Source organism: Labrus mixtus, unplaced genomic scaffold, assembly GCF_963584025.1.
Source record: "Labrus mixtus unplaced genomic scaffold, fLabMix1.1 SCAFFOLD_62, whole genome shotgun sequence".
NCBI lineage: Eukaryota > Metazoa > Chordata > Actinopteri > Labriformes > Labridae > Labrus > Labrus mixtus.
Window position 1 is genome coordinate 247,501 of NW_026870147.1, and position 17,500 is coordinate 265,000.

The 17,500-nt window shown below is 42.5% G+C and overlaps 20 non-coding genes and 7 pseudogenes across 20 annotated transcripts; all 27 read left to right on the forward strand.

Annotated features, from left to right (window-relative positions):
* Positions 1–120: 120 nt before the first annotated feature.
* On the forward strand, positions 121–239 carry LOC132964380 (5S ribosomal RNA). Its single transcript, XR_009669361.1, has one exon. It is a non-coding gene; the product is annotated as a 5S ribosomal RNA (ribosomal RNA).
* Positions 240–360: 121 nt separating this feature from the next.
* Positions 361–469, forward strand: LOC132963966 (5S ribosomal RNA; annotated as a pseudogene).
* Positions 470–591: 122 nt separating this feature from the next.
* LOC132964392 (5S ribosomal RNA) lies at positions 592–710 on the forward strand. Its single transcript, XR_009669373.1, has one exon. It is a non-coding gene; the product is annotated as a 5S ribosomal RNA (ribosomal RNA).
* A 121-nt stretch (positions 711–831) lies between these two features.
* Positions 832–950, forward strand: LOC132964381 (5S ribosomal RNA). Its single transcript, XR_009669362.1, has one exon. It is a non-coding gene; the product is annotated as a 5S ribosomal RNA (ribosomal RNA).
* A 353-nt stretch (positions 951–1,303) lies between these two features.
* Positions 1,304–1,422, forward strand: LOC132964393 (5S ribosomal RNA). The gene has a single exon (XR_009669374.1). It is a non-coding gene; the product is annotated as a 5S ribosomal RNA (ribosomal RNA).
* Positions 1,423–1,543: 121 nt separating this feature from the next.
* LOC132964382 (5S ribosomal RNA) lies at positions 1,544–1,662 on the forward strand. Its single transcript, XR_009669363.1, has one exon. It is a non-coding gene; the product is annotated as a 5S ribosomal RNA (ribosomal RNA).
* Positions 1,663–2,015: 353 nt separating this feature from the next.
* On the forward strand, positions 2,016–2,134 carry LOC132964689 (5S ribosomal RNA). Its single transcript, XR_009669649.1, has one exon. It is a non-coding gene; the product is annotated as a 5S ribosomal RNA (ribosomal RNA).
* A 352-nt stretch (positions 2,135–2,486) lies between these two features.
* LOC132964655 (5S ribosomal RNA) lies at positions 2,487–2,605 on the forward strand. Its single transcript, XR_009669618.1, has one exon. It is a non-coding gene; the product is annotated as a 5S ribosomal RNA (ribosomal RNA).
* A 121-nt stretch (positions 2,606–2,726) lies between these two features.
* On the forward strand, positions 2,727–2,845 carry LOC132964214 (5S ribosomal RNA). Its single transcript, XR_009669205.1, has one exon. It is a non-coding gene; the product is annotated as a 5S ribosomal RNA (ribosomal RNA).
* Positions 2,846–2,967: 122 nt separating this feature from the next.
* Positions 2,968–3,086, forward strand: LOC132963960 (5S ribosomal RNA; annotated as a pseudogene).
* A 122-nt stretch (positions 3,087–3,208) lies between these two features.
* Positions 3,209–3,327, forward strand: LOC132964316 (5S ribosomal RNA). The gene has a single exon (XR_009669300.1). It is a non-coding gene; the product is annotated as a 5S ribosomal RNA (ribosomal RNA).
* Positions 3,328–3,449: 122 nt separating this feature from the next.
* LOC132964043 (5S ribosomal RNA) lies at positions 3,450–3,568 on the forward strand (annotated as a pseudogene).
* Positions 3,569–3,690: 122 nt separating this feature from the next.
* On the forward strand, positions 3,691–3,809 carry LOC132964586 (5S ribosomal RNA). Its single transcript, XR_009669556.1, has one exon. It is a non-coding gene; the product is annotated as a 5S ribosomal RNA (ribosomal RNA).
* Positions 3,810–3,929: 120 nt separating this feature from the next.
* LOC132964128 (5S ribosomal RNA) lies at positions 3,930–4,048 on the forward strand. The gene has a single exon (XR_009669188.1). It is a non-coding gene; the product is annotated as a 5S ribosomal RNA (ribosomal RNA).
* Positions 4,049–4,170: 122 nt separating this feature from the next.
* LOC132963900 (5S ribosomal RNA) lies at positions 4,171–4,289 on the forward strand (annotated as a pseudogene).
* Positions 4,290–4,411: 122 nt separating this feature from the next.
* Positions 4,412–4,530, forward strand: LOC132964527 (5S ribosomal RNA). Its single transcript, XR_009669501.1, has one exon. It is a non-coding gene; the product is annotated as a 5S ribosomal RNA (ribosomal RNA).
* Positions 4,531–4,651: 121 nt separating this feature from the next.
* Positions 4,652–4,760, forward strand: LOC132963967 (5S ribosomal RNA; annotated as a pseudogene).
* A 122-nt stretch (positions 4,761–4,882) lies between these two features.
* Positions 4,883–5,001, forward strand: LOC132964395 (5S ribosomal RNA). The gene has a single exon (XR_009669375.1). It is a non-coding gene; the product is annotated as a 5S ribosomal RNA (ribosomal RNA).
* A 121-nt stretch (positions 5,002–5,122) lies between these two features.
* Positions 5,123–5,241, forward strand: LOC132964383 (5S ribosomal RNA). The gene has a single exon (XR_009669364.1). It is a non-coding gene; the product is annotated as a 5S ribosomal RNA (ribosomal RNA).
* A 353-nt stretch (positions 5,242–5,594) lies between these two features.
* On the forward strand, positions 5,595–5,713 carry LOC132964609 (5S ribosomal RNA). Its single transcript, XR_009669578.1, has one exon. It is a non-coding gene; the product is annotated as a 5S ribosomal RNA (ribosomal RNA).
* A 121-nt stretch (positions 5,714–5,834) lies between these two features.
* On the forward strand, positions 5,835–5,953 carry LOC132964384 (5S ribosomal RNA). Its single transcript, XR_009669365.1, has one exon. It is a non-coding gene; the product is annotated as a 5S ribosomal RNA (ribosomal RNA).
* A 353-nt stretch (positions 5,954–6,306) lies between these two features.
* LOC132964669 (5S ribosomal RNA) lies at positions 6,307–6,425 on the forward strand. The gene has a single exon (XR_009669632.1). It is a non-coding gene; the product is annotated as a 5S ribosomal RNA (ribosomal RNA).
* Positions 6,426–6,777: 352 nt separating this feature from the next.
* Positions 6,778–6,896, forward strand: LOC132964656 (5S ribosomal RNA). Its single transcript, XR_009669619.1, has one exon. It is a non-coding gene; the product is annotated as a 5S ribosomal RNA (ribosomal RNA).
* A 121-nt stretch (positions 6,897–7,017) lies between these two features.
* On the forward strand, positions 7,018–7,136 carry LOC132964215 (5S ribosomal RNA). The gene has a single exon (XR_009669206.1). It is a non-coding gene; the product is annotated as a 5S ribosomal RNA (ribosomal RNA).
* A 122-nt stretch (positions 7,137–7,258) lies between these two features.
* LOC132963961 (5S ribosomal RNA) lies at positions 7,259–7,377 on the forward strand (annotated as a pseudogene).
* Positions 7,378–7,499: 122 nt separating this feature from the next.
* On the forward strand, positions 7,500–7,618 carry LOC132964317 (5S ribosomal RNA). Its single transcript, XR_009669301.1, has one exon. It is a non-coding gene; the product is annotated as a 5S ribosomal RNA (ribosomal RNA).
* A 122-nt stretch (positions 7,619–7,740) lies between these two features.
* LOC132964044 (5S ribosomal RNA) lies at positions 7,741–7,859 on the forward strand (annotated as a pseudogene).
* The last annotated feature ends 9,641 nt before the right edge of the window (positions 7,860–17,500 follow it).

Below are 17,500 nucleotides of genomic sequence, written 5' to 3' on the forward strand. Positions count from 1 at the left end.
TTTCATTTTTTTTGATCATATGTTTTTTTTATCATATAGAGACATATTCACATGTCCAAAAATTCAGCCAGAATCAAGGGCATGACATCTTTAAAAGGCCCCTTTCTGCACACAATAATGGCTTACGGCCATACCACCCTGAACAAGCCCGATCTCCTCCGATCTCGGAAGCTAAGCAGGGTCGGGCCTGGTTAGTACTTGGATGGGAGACCGCCTGGGAATACCAGGTGCTGTAAGCTTTTTCATTTTTTTGATCATATGTTTTTTTTTATCATATAGAGACATATTCACATGTCCAAAAATTCAGCCAGAATCAAGGGCATGACATCTTTAAAAGGCCCCTTTCTGCACACAATAATGGCTTACGGCCATACCACCCTGAACACGCCCGATCTCAGAAGCTAAGCAGGGTCGGGCCTGCTTAGTACTTGGATGGGAGACCGCCTGGGAATACCAGGTGCTGTAAGCTTTTTCATTTTGTTTGATCATATGTTTTTTTTTATCATATAGAGACATATTCACATGTCCAAAAATTCAGCCAGAATCAAGGGCATGACATCTTTAAAAGGCCCCTTTCTGCACACAACAATGGCTTACGGCCATACCACCCTGAACAAGCCCGATCTCGTCCGATCTCGGAAGCTAAGCAGGGTCGGGCCTGGTTAGTACTTGGATGGGAGACCGCCTAGGAATACCAGGTGCTGTAAGCTCTTTCATTTTTTTTGATCATATGTTTTTTTTATCATATAGAGACATATTCACATGTCCAAAAATTCAGCCAGAATCAAGGGCATGACATCTTTAAAAGGCCCCTTTCTGCACACAATAATGGCTTACGGCCATACCACCCTGAACAAGCCCGATCTCCTCCGATCTCGGAAGCTAAGCAGGGTCGGGCCTGGTTAGTACTTGGATGGGAGACCGCCTGGGAATACCAGGTGCTGTAAGCTCTTTCATTTTTTTTGATCATATGTTTTTTTTATCATATAGAGACATATTCACATGTCCAAAAATTCAGCCAGAATCAAGGGCATGACATCTTTAAAAGGCCCCTTTCTGCACACAATACTGGCTTACGGCCAAACCACCCTGAACTCGTCCGATCTTGGAAGCTAAGCAGGGTCGGGCCTGGTTAGTACTTGGATGGGAGAACGCCTGGGAATACCAGACGCTGTAAACTTTTTTTATTTTTTTGATCATATGTTTTTTTTTTATCATAGAGAGACATATTCACATGTCCAAAAATTCAGCCAGAATCAAGGGCATGACATCTTTAAAAGGCCCCTTTCTGCACACAATAATGGCTTACGGCCATACCACCCTGAACAAGCCCGATCTCGTCCGATCTCGGAAGCTAAGCAGGGTCGGGCCTGGTTAGTACTTGGATGGGAGACCGCCTAGGAATACCAGGTGCTGTAAGCTCTTTCATTTTTTTTGATCATATGTTTTTTTTATCATATAGAGACATATTCACATGTCCAAAAATTCAGCCAGAATCAAGGGCATGACATCTTTAAAAGGCCCCTTTCTGCACACAATAATGGCTTACGGCCATACCACCCTGAACAAGCCCGATCTCCTCCGATCTCGGAAGCTAAGCAGGGTCGGGCCTGGTTAGTACTTGGATGGGAGACCGCCTGGGAATACCAGGTGCTGTAAGCTCTTTCATTTTTTTTGATCATATGTTTTTTTTATCATATAGAGACATATTCACATGTCCAAAAATTCAGCCAGAATCAAGGGCATGACATCTTTAAAAGGCCCCTTTCTGCACACAATACTGGCTTACGGCCAAACCACCCTGAACTCGTCCGATCTTGGAAGCTAAGCAGGGTCGGGCCTGGTTAGTACTTGGATGGGAGAACGCCTGGGAATACCAGACGCTGTGAACTTTTTTTATTTTTTTGATCATATGTTTTTTTTTTATCATAGAGAGACATATTCACATGTCCAAAAATTCAGCCAGAATCAAGGGCATGACATCTTTAAAAGGCCCCTGTCTGCAGACAATAATGGCTTACGGCCATACCACCCTGAACATGCCCGATCTCGTTCCATCTCAGAAGCTAAGCAGGGTAAGGCCTGGTTAGTACTTGGATGGGAGACCGCCTGGGAATACCAGGTGCTGTAAGCTTTTTCATTTTTTTGATCATGTTTTTTTTTATCATATAGAGACATATTCACATGTCCAAAAATTCAGCCAGAATCAAGGGCATGACATCTTTAAAAGGCCCCTTTCTGCACACAATAATGGCTTAAGGACATACCACCCTGAACTTGTCCGATCTCGGAAGCTAAGCAGCGTCTGGCCTGGTTAGTACTTGGATGGGAGACCGCCTGGGAATACCAGGTGCTGTAAGCTTTTTCATTTTTTTTGATCATATGTTCTTTTTTTTATCATATAGAGACATATTCACATGTCCAAAAATTCAGCCAGAATCAAGGGCATGAGATCTTTAAAAGGCCCCTGTCTGCACACAATAATGGCTTACGGCCATACCACCCTTAACACGCCCGATCTCGTCCCATCTCGGAAGCTAAGCAGGGTCGGGCCTGGTTAGTACTTGAATGGGAGACCGCCTGGGAATACCAGATGCTGTAAGCTTTTTTTATTTTTTTGATCATATGTTTTTTTTATCATAGAGAGACATATTCACATGTCCACAAATTCAGCCAGAATCAAGGGCATGACATCTTTAAAAGGCCCCTGTCTGCACACAATAATGGCTTACGGCCATACCACTCTGAACACGCCCGATCTCGTCCGATCTCGGAAGCTAAGCAGGGTCGGGCCTGGTTAGTACTTGGATGGGAGACCACCTGGGAATACCAGGTGCTGTAAGCGTTTTCATTTTTTTGATCATATGTTTTTTTTTTATCATATAGAGACATATTCACATGTCCAAAAATTCAGCCAGAATCAAGGGCATGACATCTTTAAAAGGCCCCTTTCTGCACACAATAACAGCTTACGGCCATACCACCCTTAACACGCCCGATCTCGTCCGATCTCGGAAACTAAGTACGGTCGTGCCTGGTTAGTACTTGGATGGGAGACCGCCTGGGAATACCAGACGCTGTAAGCTTTTTCATTTTTTTGATCATATGTTTTTTTTTTATCATATAGAGACATATTCACATGTCCAAAAATTTAGCCAGAATCAAGGGCATGACATCTTTAAAAGGCCCCTTTCTGCACACAATAATGGCTTACGGCCATACCACCCTGAACACGCCCGATCTCGTCCGATCTCGGAAGCTATGCAGGGTTGGGCCTGGTTAGTACTTAGATGGGAGACCGCCTGGGAATACCAGGTGCTGTAAGCTTTTTCATTTTTTTGATCATATGTTTTTTTTTTATCATATAGAGACATATTCACATGTCCAAAAATTCAGCCAGAATCAAGGGCATGACATCTTTAAAAGGCCCCTTTCTGCACACAATAACAGCTTACGGCCATACCACCCTTAACATGCCCGTTCTCGTCAGATCTAGGAAACTAAGTAGGGTCGTGCCTGGTTAGTACTTGGATGGGAGACCGCCTGGGAATACCAGACGCTGTAAGCTTTTTCATTTTTTTGATCATATGGTTTTTTTTTATCATATAGAGACATATTCACATGTCCAAAAATTTAGCCAGAATCAAGGGCATGACATCTTTAAAAGGCCCCTTTCTGCACACAATAACAGCTTATGGCCATACCATCCTGAACACGACCGTTCTCGTCCGATCTCGGAAGCTAAGCAGGGTCGGGCCTGGTTAGTACTTGGATGGGAGACCGCCTGGGAATACCAGGTGCTGTAAGCTTTTTAATTTTTTTGATGATATGTTTTTTTTATCATATAGAGACATATTCACATGTCCAAAAATTCAGCCAGAATCAAGGGCATGAGATCTTTAAAAGGCCCCTGTCTGCACACAATAACAGCTTACGGCCATACCACCCTGAACACGCCTGATCTCGTCCGATCTCGGAAGCTAAGCAGGGTCGGGCCTGGTTAGTACTTGGATGGGAGACCGCCTGGGAATACCAGGTGCTGTAAGCTTTTTCATTTTTTTGATCATATGTTTTTTTTTTATCATATAGAGACATATTCACATGTCCAAAAATTCAGCCAGAATCAAGGGCATAACATCTTTAAAAGGCCCCTGTCTGCACACAATAATGGCTTACGGCCATACCACCCTTAACACGCCCGATCTCGTCCGATCTCGGAAACTAAGTAGGGTCGTGCCTGGTTAGTACTTGGATGGGAGACCGCCTGGGAATACCAGACGCTGTAAGCTTTTTCATTTTTTTGATCATATGTTTTTTTTTTATCATATAGAGACATATTCACATGTCCAAAAATTTAGCCAGAATCAAGGGCATGACATCTTTAAATGGCCCCTTTCTGCACACAATAATGGCTTACGGCCATACCACCCTGAACACGCCCAATCTCGTCCGATCTCGGAAGCTATGCAGGGTCGGGCCTGGTTAGTACTTGGATGGGAGACCGCCTGGGAATACCAGGTGCTGTAAGCTTTTTCATTTTTTTGATCATATGTTTTTTTTTATCATATAGAGACATATTCACATGTCCAAAAATTCAGCCAGAATCAAGGGCATGACATCTTTAAAAGGCCCCTTTCTGCACACAATAATGGCTTACGGCCATACCACCCTGAACACGCCCGATCTCAGAAGCTAAGCAGGGTCGGGCCTGCTTAGTACTTGGATGGGAGACCGCCTGGGAATACCAGGTGCTGTAAGCTTTTTCATTTTGTTTGATCATATGTTTTTTTTTATCATATAGAGACATATTCACATGTCCAAAAATTCAGCCAGAATCAAGGGCATGACATCTTTAAAAGGCCCCTTTCTGCACACAACAATGGCTTACGGCCATACCACCCTGAACAAGCCCGATCTCGTCCGATCTCGGAAGCTAAGCAGGGTCGGGCCTGGTTAGTACTTGGATGGGAGACCGCCTAGGAATACCAGGTGCTGTAAGCTCTTTCATTTTTTTTGATCATATGTTTTTTTTATCATATAGAGACATATTCACATGTCCAAAAATTCAGCCAGAATCAAGGGCATGACATCTTTAAAAGGCCCCTTTCTGCACACAATAATGGCTTACGGCCATACCACCCTGAACAAGCCCGATCTCCTCCGATCTCGGAAGCTAAGCAGGGTCGGGCCTGGTTAGTACTTGGATGGGAGACCGCCTGGGAATACCAGGTGCTGTAAGCTCTTTCATTTTTTTTGATCATATGTTTTTTTTATCATATAGAGACATATTCACATGTCCAAAAATTCAGCCAGAATCAAGGGCATGACATCTTTAAAAGGCCCCTTTCTGCACACAATACTGGCTTACGGCCAAACCACCCTGAACTCGTCCGATCTTGGAAGCTAAGCAGGGTCGGGCCTGGTTAGTACTTGGATGGGAGAACGCCTGGGAATACCAGACGCTGTAAACTTTTTTTATTTTTTTGATCATATGTTTTTTTTTTATCATAGAGAGACATATTCACATGTCCAAAAATTCAGCCAGAATCAAGGGCATGACATCTTTAAAAGGCCCCTTTCTGCACACAATAATGGCTTACGGCCATACCACCCTGAACAAGCCCGATCTCGTCCGATCTCGGAAGCTAAGCAGGGTCGGGCCTGGTTAGTACTTGGATGGGAGACCGCCTATTAATACCAGGTGCTGTAAGCTCTTTCATTTTTTTTGATCATATGTTTTTTTTATCATATAGAGACATATTCACATGTCCAAAAATTCAGCCAGAATCAAGGGCATGACATCTTTAAAAGGCCCCTTTCTGCACACAATAATGGCTTACGGCCATACCACCCTGAACAAGCCCGATCTCCTCCGATCTCGGAAGCTAAGCAGGGTCGGGCCTGGTTAGTACTTGGATGGGAGACCGCCTGGGAATACCAGGTGCTGTAAGCTCTTTCATTTTTTTTGATCATATGTTTTTTTTATCATATAGAGACATATTCACATGTCCAAAAATTCAGCCAGAATCAAGGGCATGACATCTTTAAAAGGCCCCTTTCTGCACACAATACTGGCTTACGGCCAAACCACCCTGAACTCGTCCGATCTTGGAAGCTAAGCAGGGTCGGGCCTGGTTAGTACTTGGATGGGAGAACGCCTGGGAATACCAGACGCTGTAAACTTTTTTTATTTTTTTGATCATATGTTTTTTTTTTATCATAGAGAGACATATTCACATGTCCAAAAATTCAGCCAGAATCAAGGGCATGACATCTTTAAAAGGCCCCTGTCTGCAGACAATAATGGCTTACGGCCATACCACCCTGAACATGCCCGATCTCATTCCATCTCAGAAGCTAAGCAGGGTAAGGCCTGGTTAGTACTTGGATGGGAGACCGCCTGGGAATACCAGGTGCTGTAAGCTTTTTCATTTTTTTGATCATGTTTTTTTTTATCATATAGAGACATATTCACATGTCCAAAAATTCAGCCAGAATCAAGGGCATGACATCTTTAAAAGGCCCCTTTCTGCACACAATAATGGCTTAAGGACATACCACCCTGAACTTGTCCGATCTCGGAAGCTAAGCAGCGTCTGGCCTGGTTAGTACTTGGATGGGAGACCGCCTGGGAATACCAGGTGCTGTAAGCTTTTTCATTTTTTTTGATCATATGTTCTTTTTTTTATCATATAGAGACATATTCACATGTCCAAAAATTCAGCCAGAATCAAGGGCATGAGATCTTTAAAAGGCCCCTGTCTGCACACAATAATGGCTTACGGCCATACCACCCTTAACACGCCCGATCTCGTCCCATCTCGGAAGCTAAGCAGGGTCGGGCCTGGTTAGTACTTGAATGGGAGACCGCCTGGGAATACCAGATGCTGTAAGCTTTTTTTATTTTTTTGATCATATGTTTTTTTTATCATAGAGAGACATATTCACATGTCCACAAATTCAGCCAGAATCAAGGGCATGACATCTTTAAAAGGCCCCTGTCTGCACACAATAATGGCTTACGGCCATACCACTCTGAACACGCCCGATCTCGTCCGATCTCGGAAGCTAAGCAGGGTCGGGCCTGGTTAGTACTTGGATGGGAGACCACCTGGGAATACCAGGTGCTGTAAGCGTTTTCATTTTTTTGATCATATGTTTTTTTTTTATCATATAGAGACATATTCACATGTCCAAAAATTCAGCCAGAATCAAGGGCATGACATCTTTAAAAGGCCCCTTTCTGCACACAATAACAGCTTACGGCCATACCACCCTTAACACGCCCGATCTCGTCCGATCTCGGAAACTAAGTACGGTCGTGCCTGGTTAGTACTTGGATGGGAGACCGCCTGGGAATACCAGACGCTGTAAGCTTTTTCATTTTTTTGATCATATGTTTTTTTTTTATCATATAGAGACATATTCACATGTCCAAAAATTTAGCCAGAATCAAGGGCATGACATCTTTAAAAGGCCCCTTTCTGCACACAATAATGGCTTACGGCCATACCACCCTGAACACGCCCGATCTCGTCCGATCTCGGAAGCTATGCAGGGTTGGGCCTGGTTAGTACTTAGATGGGAGACCGCCTGGGAATACCAGGTGCTGTAAGCTTTTTCATTTTTTTGATCATATGTTTTTTTTTTATCATATAGAGACATATTCACATGTCCAAAAATTCAGCCAGAATCAAGGGCATGACATCTTTAAAAGGCCCCTTTCTGCACACAATAACAGCTTACGGCCATACCACCCTTAACATGCCCGTTCTCGTCAGATCTAGGAAACTAAGTAGGGTCGTGCCTGGTTAGTACTTGGATGGGAGACCGCCTGGGAATACCAGACGCTGTAAGCTTTTTCATTTTTTTGATCATATGGTTTTTTTTTATCATATAGAGACATATTCACATGTCCAAAAATTTAGCCAGAATCAAGGGCATGACATCTTTAAAAGGCCCCTTTCTGCACACAATAATGGCTTACGGCCATACCACCCTTAACACGCCCCTTTTGCTGTCAGAGTTTGTGTGGTGCTGAAGGAGAGCTGACGTGTCAGTACTGAGCAGGACAGCTGGACTAATTTGTTTGTTTTTTGGATGCGCTTTGGATTTATTTAAATACCTCAGATTGTGAGTGAATGTCCCCCAGCAGTCACTGACTGTTAGGGGGATCGTTTTTCTTTTCACCTTTTTTTCCTGTTTTTTTTCCACAATTTTGTGAAGAATTTTTGTTTTTTGTGAATGTTTGCTCGTATGTCGCGAGCAAACTCACACGGACGGATCACAAAGATGACAGGACCACGGACTGGAGAGATGGAAAAAGGAAAAGAGAACGGACAACAACGTGAACAAACAAACATGGCACTGAAACAAAGGAATGGATTAAACGACAACGAGAAGAACGACGGACAAAAAGGACGGATGAAAACGGCAAATGAAACAGGGAACGGAATGGATGACGGAGAGAGAGGAAGAGAGAGGAGCGGCGGGCTGATTGCTCCGCATGCAGAGAATGGGAGAGGTGGCGAGAGAGCAGAAAAAGAGGAAGCAAAAGTGTCTTTTGAGAGAAAACTAACACTAAACATTGAAATGGTGGGAGACAAAGTTCCTCTAAATCACGTCATGAGCAACATAAAAATGATCTGTGGGGGCCTGCTGGCGTGCAGAACCCTGGGACCTGAAAAACTGGAGGTGACGGTGAGCAACATTAAAGGAAAGGAAAGGCTGCTGGATGGATTTAAAATCGGAGAGACCAGAGTCGTGGCGAGAGAACTAAATAATGATGAGCTGGTGGTGTCTTTTTTAAACCTGCCAGCGTATATCACAGATGAAGAAATAGTTTGGAAGCTGACGGGATGGGGAGTGAAACCGACATCACCAATAAAACGCAGAATGTGGCCTGGAACAATGATAGCTGACGGAACGAGGTTTGTCCGGGTCAGATTTAATGACCAGGTACAGTCACTCCCTTACTCCACAAAGTTTAACACTGTGATGGGGAACGAATACTTTAGAGTAATACATGATAGACAACAAAAAGTGTGCAGGATGTGCATCCAGCCGGGACACATCCTGAGAGAGTGTCCAGAATTTATGTGCCACAACTGTGGGGTGCAGGGACACTCTGCGCGAGAGTGCAGCGCGAACAGCACAAAATGCACAAACTGTAAAAAAAGAGAAAATGAATGTGAGTGTGAGAACGGAGAGGAAAGCAAGAACGAGGTGGAGGAGGTGTACGAGGATGAAGACGAGGCGGAGGAGGTGTACGAGGAGGAGGCGGAGGAGAAGGAGGTGATCGGAGCAAGCAGGAAGGAGATCAGAGAAGACGAGAACAGTGACGGAGAAATGGAGCAGAGCGGAGAGAGCGGAGGAGAACGGGCGTCAGAGTGCGAGCTGGAGACGCCGGAGCTGGCTGGAGAGGGAGGACAGCAGAAGCAGCGAAAAACGAGCGAGAGAGGGAAAAAAGGAGACGGAAGGGACGTGGCAGAAGACCCGGGGGTAAGCATGAGCACAGAGGGGAGGGAGATGCCTGAGAGTGGTGTTGGACAGGCGGGAGGGAGAAAAATCACGCTAAATAATACGGGTAAAAGCACCAGTCCCAATGAAACGGACAGCGAAATGGATGTGAGTGAACTGGCGAGTGCGCAAAAAAGACTAAGTCTTGGACAACGAAAAAAGTTGGTGAAAAAATTGAAATGTAAGGACAAATAATGACTGACAATAACCCCTGTAAATCCGTTTTTTTTGTTTTTATTTTTATGATAATGGCCTTTAATTTATTTTCGATAAACGTGAATGGACTAAGGAACAAAGAAAAAAGACATGCGATTCTTTCCTTGCAGAATGACGTTTTGTGCCTGCAGGAGACCAGGTGGGATGATTCCCTGGTGGAAGACATAAAAAAAGACTTTGTGGGCCATATTTTCTGCTCCAATGGCACGTCGAGGGCGAGAGGAGTGGCGGTTTTAGTCAAAACGGGTCGGGTAACAGGGGTAAATTTGGTTTATGGAGACAAAGAAGGAAGAATAATAGTAATAGACTGTGTGTATGAAACGAAAAATATAAGAATCATAAATATATATGCACCGAATGGAGAAAAAGAAAGGAAAACATTCTTCATTGCAATAAGCAAATGGTGGGAAAGGAATTGTATAATAATCGGTGACTTTAATGTGGCGATGACACCCACCGATGTGTCAAAAAATAATGTGTTTAAGGGGGATGTGAGCAGGGGGACACTTAAAGATATAATGATAACGAAACAATGCATTGATATTTGGAGATTGCTACATCCATGGGAGAGGGTGTTCTCCAGGAGACAAATTGTACTGAATAGATTAAAACAATCTAGAATAGATTATGCTTTGGTGACATGCGAGGTAGTGAGGTGGATTAAAGAAGTTGAATATAAAACTAATATGTGGAGCGATCACGCTGGAATAGAAATCACGTTTAGAAAAGAAACGAATGTACGTAAAGGAGGGATATGGTGCTTTAATGCAAGCTTGCTGGATGATGGAATGTTTGTGAAAAGTATGGAAAGATTGTTGAATGATGTGGGATATGAGTGGAATGAGAGTGAAGATATGAATGTGTGGTGGGATAGTGTAAAAGTCAGAATTAAAAAAAAGTGTATCAATTATAGTAAAGAGAAAAAGTGGAGAGAAAATAGAAAGGAAGAGAATTTGAGAAAACAACTAAGTGAGGAAATAGCATCGCTTGACAGTGTAGATAATGTAGATGTCGAAAAATACATACATTTAAAAGAACAGTTGGGAGTGATTGAACTTAAAAAGAGTAGGGGTGCAGCCATTAGGAGTAAAATACAATATATGTATGAGGGGGAGAGGAGTACAGCCTTTTTTTTAGGTCTGGAAAAACAAAAACAAAAAAGAACAGAAATAAACGAATTATTAAATGAAGCAGGTAAAAGTGTGACAGATAAAAAGGGAATTTTAGAAATAGTAAAGGGCTATTATGAAAGCCTGTTTTCGAGACAGGAGTGTGATAGCGTGAGTGTGAACAGAGCTTTGGGTGCCTTAAAGAAAAAACTAAGCGAGGACGATAAAATGTGGTGTGATTGTGAGTTTACAGAGGGAGAAATCAGAAGTGCTTTAGAGGGGTTAAACAAAAACAAAAGTCCTGGGAGCGATGGCCTAACTGCGGAATTCTACCAAGCTTTCAAAGAGCAGCTGGTGCCCTTGGTGAACAAATTGAGTAAATATATGGAAAAAGTGAAACATATACCAAAAAGTTTAGGGGAAGGGGTGGTTACTATTTTTTACAAAAACAAGGGGGACAATAAAAATCTGGACAACTACAGACCAATCAGCCTACTCAACACAGACTACAAAATCATAGCGAAAACAATAGCCAATAGAATCAGGGAGGTAATAGGAACAATCATAGAACAAACACAATCATACAGTATACCAAACAGAGACATAGCAGACTCAATCATTTCAATAAAACAGACGGTCAGGGATATGGAAGGGGAGGGGGGAATATGGCTAGGGATTGATTTAAATAAAGCTTTTGACAGAGTAGATCACGGGTTCATGGGGAAGGTGTTAGAGAAGTTTGGATTCGGGGAGAGAATGAGAGAATGGATAAATATGTTGTATACAGGAGCGGAAAGCAAGATAAAATGTAACGGGGAACTAACTGATTCTTTTAAAATATCAAGGTCAGTGAGACAAGGATGTCCGATGTCAGCGCTGTTGTACAGCTTGGTAGCAGAGCCGCTGGCAGCACTGATATCGGAAGACGTAAACATAAAAGGTATAGGTAAGGAAAACGTAAAAATAATACAGTATGCAGATGACGTGAATATAATGGTAAAAGGAGAGGAGGATATAGAATTGATATTAAAACATGTACAAACTTATGAAAGAGCATCTGGGGCAAAAGTAAATGAAAATAAGTCAGAAATTATGTTACTAGGTAAGGAATCCAATCTAGTTAATAAGTGGGGATTTAAAACGGTGTGTGAGAGAAGAAAAGTGTTGGGAGTGAATATGGGGAAAAATGAGAATGAATGTGATGATGTAACATGGAAAGAGGTGGTGGGTAAAATTAAAAAAACATTGAATTTGTGGAAAGCGAGGGGTCTATTGTTGAGAGGAAGGGTAGCCGTAACAAATGCTCTCGTGTTGTCCAAAGTGAATCATGCGCTGAGTACTTGTACGCTTCCGGACTGGGCCTTTAAGGAGATTTCAAAGACCATTAGGGACTTTATTTGGAAAAACAAAGCAGCGAGTATAGCTCACAAAACAATAATAGGGGCTAAAGATCAGGGGGGGCTAGCTTTGATTGATTTACTTACAAAAAAAGTAGCACTAAGAGTCAAATTGATAGGCAAATTTATGGACCAGAACCGGAACGTAGTTTGGAAAAACCACTTCAAACAATATCTGTGCAGTTTTGGACTCTACAACGAGGACAACCTGTACCAGATCAATAACCCGGATTCATTTAAACACTTGCCACGGTTTTTCCAGGAAGTACTCAGTGCGTGGTATCAGGTTTCATCCTGGACTGTACCAGAGTGCGGAACGAGAGGGTCAGTGCTACGACTGCCCTTCCTCTCGAGCCCGTATTTTAAAAATGGGGAGAGGGTAATTAAGTGTGAAGCTATGTCGAAAGCGGGATATATTAGAATAAGGGATTTACTGAACTGTGGGGGGGATTTTGATTTACAAATGGTGGTGAGGGGTTTAAAAAATAAAGGGTGTGTGTGCAGAAAGGATGTGATTGAGAGAGTGTTTGCAAATGTAAAATTGTCTTTGTCGAGCGAATGGGAAAAATTAATCAAAGAGAAGGAGGGAGTGATGCAGGACGATGTGGGGGGGATCTCCCTGTGCCTAGGGGAGAAGAAACACAACATTACAGATGTCACTACAAAAATTTGGTATAGGTGCGCAATCACACATAGAATACAGAAACCCACATCCGAAGTAAAATGGACAGACACATACCCGGACATAACAAGCAACATGATATGGAAGAACATTAACATTCCGCATACACCACATGCAATATTTGACCTAGATTTCAAACTGAGGCACAGGAGGATCTTTACCTGCATCGTCCTGCATCAGATCCATAAGGAGAGGTATGAAAGAAAATGTTGTGTATGTGAAAGTACGGATGAGGATTTAATACATTTGTTTGTTACGTGTGGGGAATTGGTTTATTTTTGGGGAAAAATAAGAGAAATGTTGGGGAAATGCAGTAAGAATGAGTGTTGGAATGAAAGGGGGTGGGAATTGTCGGTGTTGTTGGGGGTGGGAACAAAACAAAAAAATCACAATGTAATGAATATAATTTTGGCTTTTGCAAGAAAAGCGGTTTTTAACAGAAGGAATTATGCACTGTATGAAAGTAAGAAAATGAATGTGTGGAGAATGTTTGTGAATGAATGGAAAGCACATCTTAAATTGTTGTACATAGCGAATGAGAGTGAGTTTGTGAGAATGTTTGTGGAAGGTGCGAATGTGTGTAGAGTAAATGAGGAGGGAATTATGTGGGATGTCTAAATTATTTTGTTTTTGTTTTTTTGGTACGAGGGCTTCTTTTTTGGTCATGGGGAAAATGGGTGATTTGATTTGGTGGTTTTTTTTTTTTCTCAGTGGTTTTTTGAGAATACTGTGGGGTTTTTGTATGTTTTTGTGGTTTGTTTTCAGAGGGGTGTTTGCTTTGGGGGAGGGACTCAGAAGAGTTGTCATGAGTTGGGGGTATCAGGGGTGATTTGAGTTTTTTTTTTCTGATGCTATGTTTTTATTGTTTTTAGGGTGCCGTTTGCGTCAGAGGGGAGGTTTAATTTAGAGGGTGTATGTATTATAATAGCATTTGTTGTAAATGATGTGAAAGAATTATAAATGTTTTTGTAATTTTGATAATAAAAGATAAAAAAAAAAAAAAAAAACACGCCCGATCTTGTCTGATCTCAGAAACTAAGCAGGGTCGGGCCTGGTTAGTACTTGGATGGGAGACCGCCTGGGAATACCATGTGCTGTAAGCTTTTTCATTTTTTTGATCATATGTTTTTTTTTTTTATCATATAGAGACATATTAACATGTCCAAAAATTCAGGCAGAATCAAGGGCATGACATGTTTAAAAGGCCCCTGTCTGCACACAATAATGGCTTACAGCCATACCACCCTGAACACGCCCCTTTTGCTGTCAGAGTTTGTGTGGTGCTGAAGGAGAGCTGACGTGTCAGTACTGAGCAGGACAGCTGGACTAATTTGTTTGTTTTTTGGATGCGCTTTGGATTTATTTAAATACCTCAGATTGTGAGTGAATGTCCCCCAGCAGTCACTGACTGTTAGGGGGATCGTTTTTCTTTTCACCTTTTTTTCCTGTTTTTTTTCCACAATTTTGTGAAGAATTTTTGTTTTTTGTGAATGTTTGCTCGTATGTCGCGAGCAAACTCACACGGACGGATCACAAAGATGACAGGACCACGGACTGGAGAGATGGAAAAAGGAAAAGAGAACGGACAACAACGTGAACAAACAAACATGGCACTGAAACAAAGGAATGGATTAAACGACAACGAGAAGAACGACGGACAAAAAGGACGGATGAAAACGGCAAATGAAACAGGGAACGGAATGGATGACGGAGAGAGAGGAAGAGAGAGGAGCGGCGGGCTGATTGCTCCGCATGCAGAGAATGGGAGAGGTGGCGAGAGAGCAGAAAAAGAGGAAGCAAAAGTGTCTTTTGAGAGAAAACTAACACTAAACATTGAAAGGGTGGGAGACAAAGTTCCTCTAAATCACGTCATGAGCAACATAAAAATGATCTGTGGGGGCCTGCTGGCGTGCAGAACCCTGGGACCTGAAAAACTGGAGGTGACGGTGAGCAACATTAAAGGAAAGGAAAGGCTGCTGGATGGATTTAAAATCGGAGAGACCAGAGTCGTGGCGAGAGAACTAAATAATGATGAGCTGGTGGTGTCTTTTTTAAACCTGCCAGCGTATATCACAGATGAAGAAATAGTTTGGAAGCTGACGGGATGGGGAGTGAAACCGACATCACCAATAAAACGCAGAATGTGGCCTGGAACAATGATAGCTGACGGAACGAGGTTTGTCCGGGTCAGATTTAATGACCAGGTACAGTCACTCCCTTACTCCACAAAGTTTAACACTGTGATGGGGAACGAATACTTTAGAGTAATACATGATAGACAACAAAAAGTGTGCAGGATGTGCATCCAGCCGGGACACATCCTGAGAGAGTGTCCAGAATTTATGTGCCACAACTGTGGGGTGCAGGGACACTTTGCGCGAGAGTGCAGCGCGAACAGCACAAAATGCACAAACTGTAAAAAAAGAGAAAATGAATGTGAGTGTGAGAACGGAGAGGAAAGCAAGAACGAGGTGGAGGAGGTGTACGAGGATGAAGACGAGGCGGAGGAGGTGTACGAGGAGGAGGCGGAGGAGAAGGAGGTGATCGGAGCAAGCAGGAAGGAGATCAGAGAAGACGAGAACAGTGACGGAGAAATGGAGCAGAGCGGAGAGAGCGGAGGAGAACGGGCGTCAGAGTGCGAGCTGGAGACGCCGGAGCTGGCTGGAGAGGGAGGACAGCAGAAGCAGCGAAAAACGAGCGAGAGAGGGAAAAAAGGAGACGGAAGGGACGTGGCAGAAGACCCGGGGGTAAGCATGAGCACAGAGGGGAGGGAGATGCCTGAGAGTGGTGTTGGACAGACGGGAGGGAGAAAAATCACGCTAAATAATACGGGTAAAAGCACCAGTCCCAATGAAACGGACAGCGAAATGGATGTGAGTGAACTGGCGAGTGCTCAAAAAAGACTAAGTCTTGGACAACGAAAAAAGTTGGTGAAAAAATTGAAATGTAAGGACAAATAATGACTGACAATAACCCCTGTAAATCCGTTTTTTTTGTTTTTATTTTTATGATAATGGCCTTTAATTTATTTTCGATAAACGTGAATGGACTAAGGAACAAAGAAAAAAGACATGCGATTCTCTCCTTGCAGAATGACGTTTTGTGCCTGCAGGAGACCAGGTGGGATGATTCCCTGGTGGAAGACATAAAAAAAGACTTTGTGGGCCATATTTTCTGCTCCAATGGCACGTCGAGGGCGAGAGGAGTGGCGGTTTTAGTCAAAACGGGTCGGGTAACAGGGGTAAATTTGGTTTATGGAGACAAAGAAGGAAGAATAATAGTAATAGACTGTGTGTATGAAACGAAAAATATAAGAATCATAAATATATATGCACCGAATGGAGAAAAAGAAAGGAAAACATTCTTCATTGCAATAAGCAAATGGTGGGAAAGGAATTGTATAATAATCGGTGACTTTAATGTGGCGATGACACCCACCGATGTGTCAAAAAATAATGTGTTTAAGGGGGATGTGAGCAGGGGGACACTTAAAGATATAATGATAACGAAACAATGCATTGATATTTGGAGATTGCTACATCCATGGGAGAGAGTGTTCTCCAGGAGACAAATTGTACTGAATAGATTAAAACAATCTAGAATAGATTATGCTTTGGTGACATGCGAGGTAGTGAGGTGGATTAAAGAAGTTGAATATAAAACTAATATGTGGAGCGATCACGCTGGAATAGAAATCACGTTTAGAAAAGAAACGAATGTACGTAAAGGAGGGATATGGTGCTTTAATGCAAGCTTGCTGGATGATGGAATGTTTGTGAAAAGTATGGAAAGATTGTTGAATGATGTGGGATATGAGTGGAATGAGAGTGAGGATATGAATGTGTGGTGGGATAGTGTAAAAGTCAGAATTAAAAAAAAGTGTATCAATTATAGTAAAGAGAAAAAGTGGAGAGAAAATAGAAAGGAAGAGAATTTGAGAAAACAACTAAGTGAGGAAATAGCATCGCTTGACAGTGTAGATAATGTAGATGTCGAAAAATACATACATTTAAAAGAACAGTTGGGAGTGATTGAACTTAAAAAGAGTAGGGGTGCAGCCATTAGGAGTAAAATACAATATATGTATGAGGGGGAGAGGAGTACAGCCTTTTTTTTAGGTCTGGAAAAACAAAAACAAAAAAGAACAGAAATAAACGAATTATTAAATGAAGCAGGTAAAAGTGTGACAGATAAAAAGGGAATTTTAGAAATAGTAAAGGGCTATTATGAAAGCCTGTTTTCGAGACAGGAGTGTGATAGCGTGAGTGTGAACAGAGCTTTGGGTGCCTTAAAGAAAAAACTAAGCGAGGACGATAAAATGTGGTGTGATTGTGAGTTTACAGAGGGAGAAATCAGAAGTGCTTTAGAGGGGTTAAACAAAAACAAAAGTCCTGGGAGCGATGGCCTAACTGCGGAATTCTACCAAGCTTTCAAAGAGCAGCTGGTGCCCTTGGTGAACAAATTGAGTAAATATATGGAAAAAGTGAAACATATACCAAAAAGTTTAGGGGAAGGGGTGGTTACTATTTTTTACAAAAACAAGGGGGACAATAAAAATCTGGACAACTACAGACCAA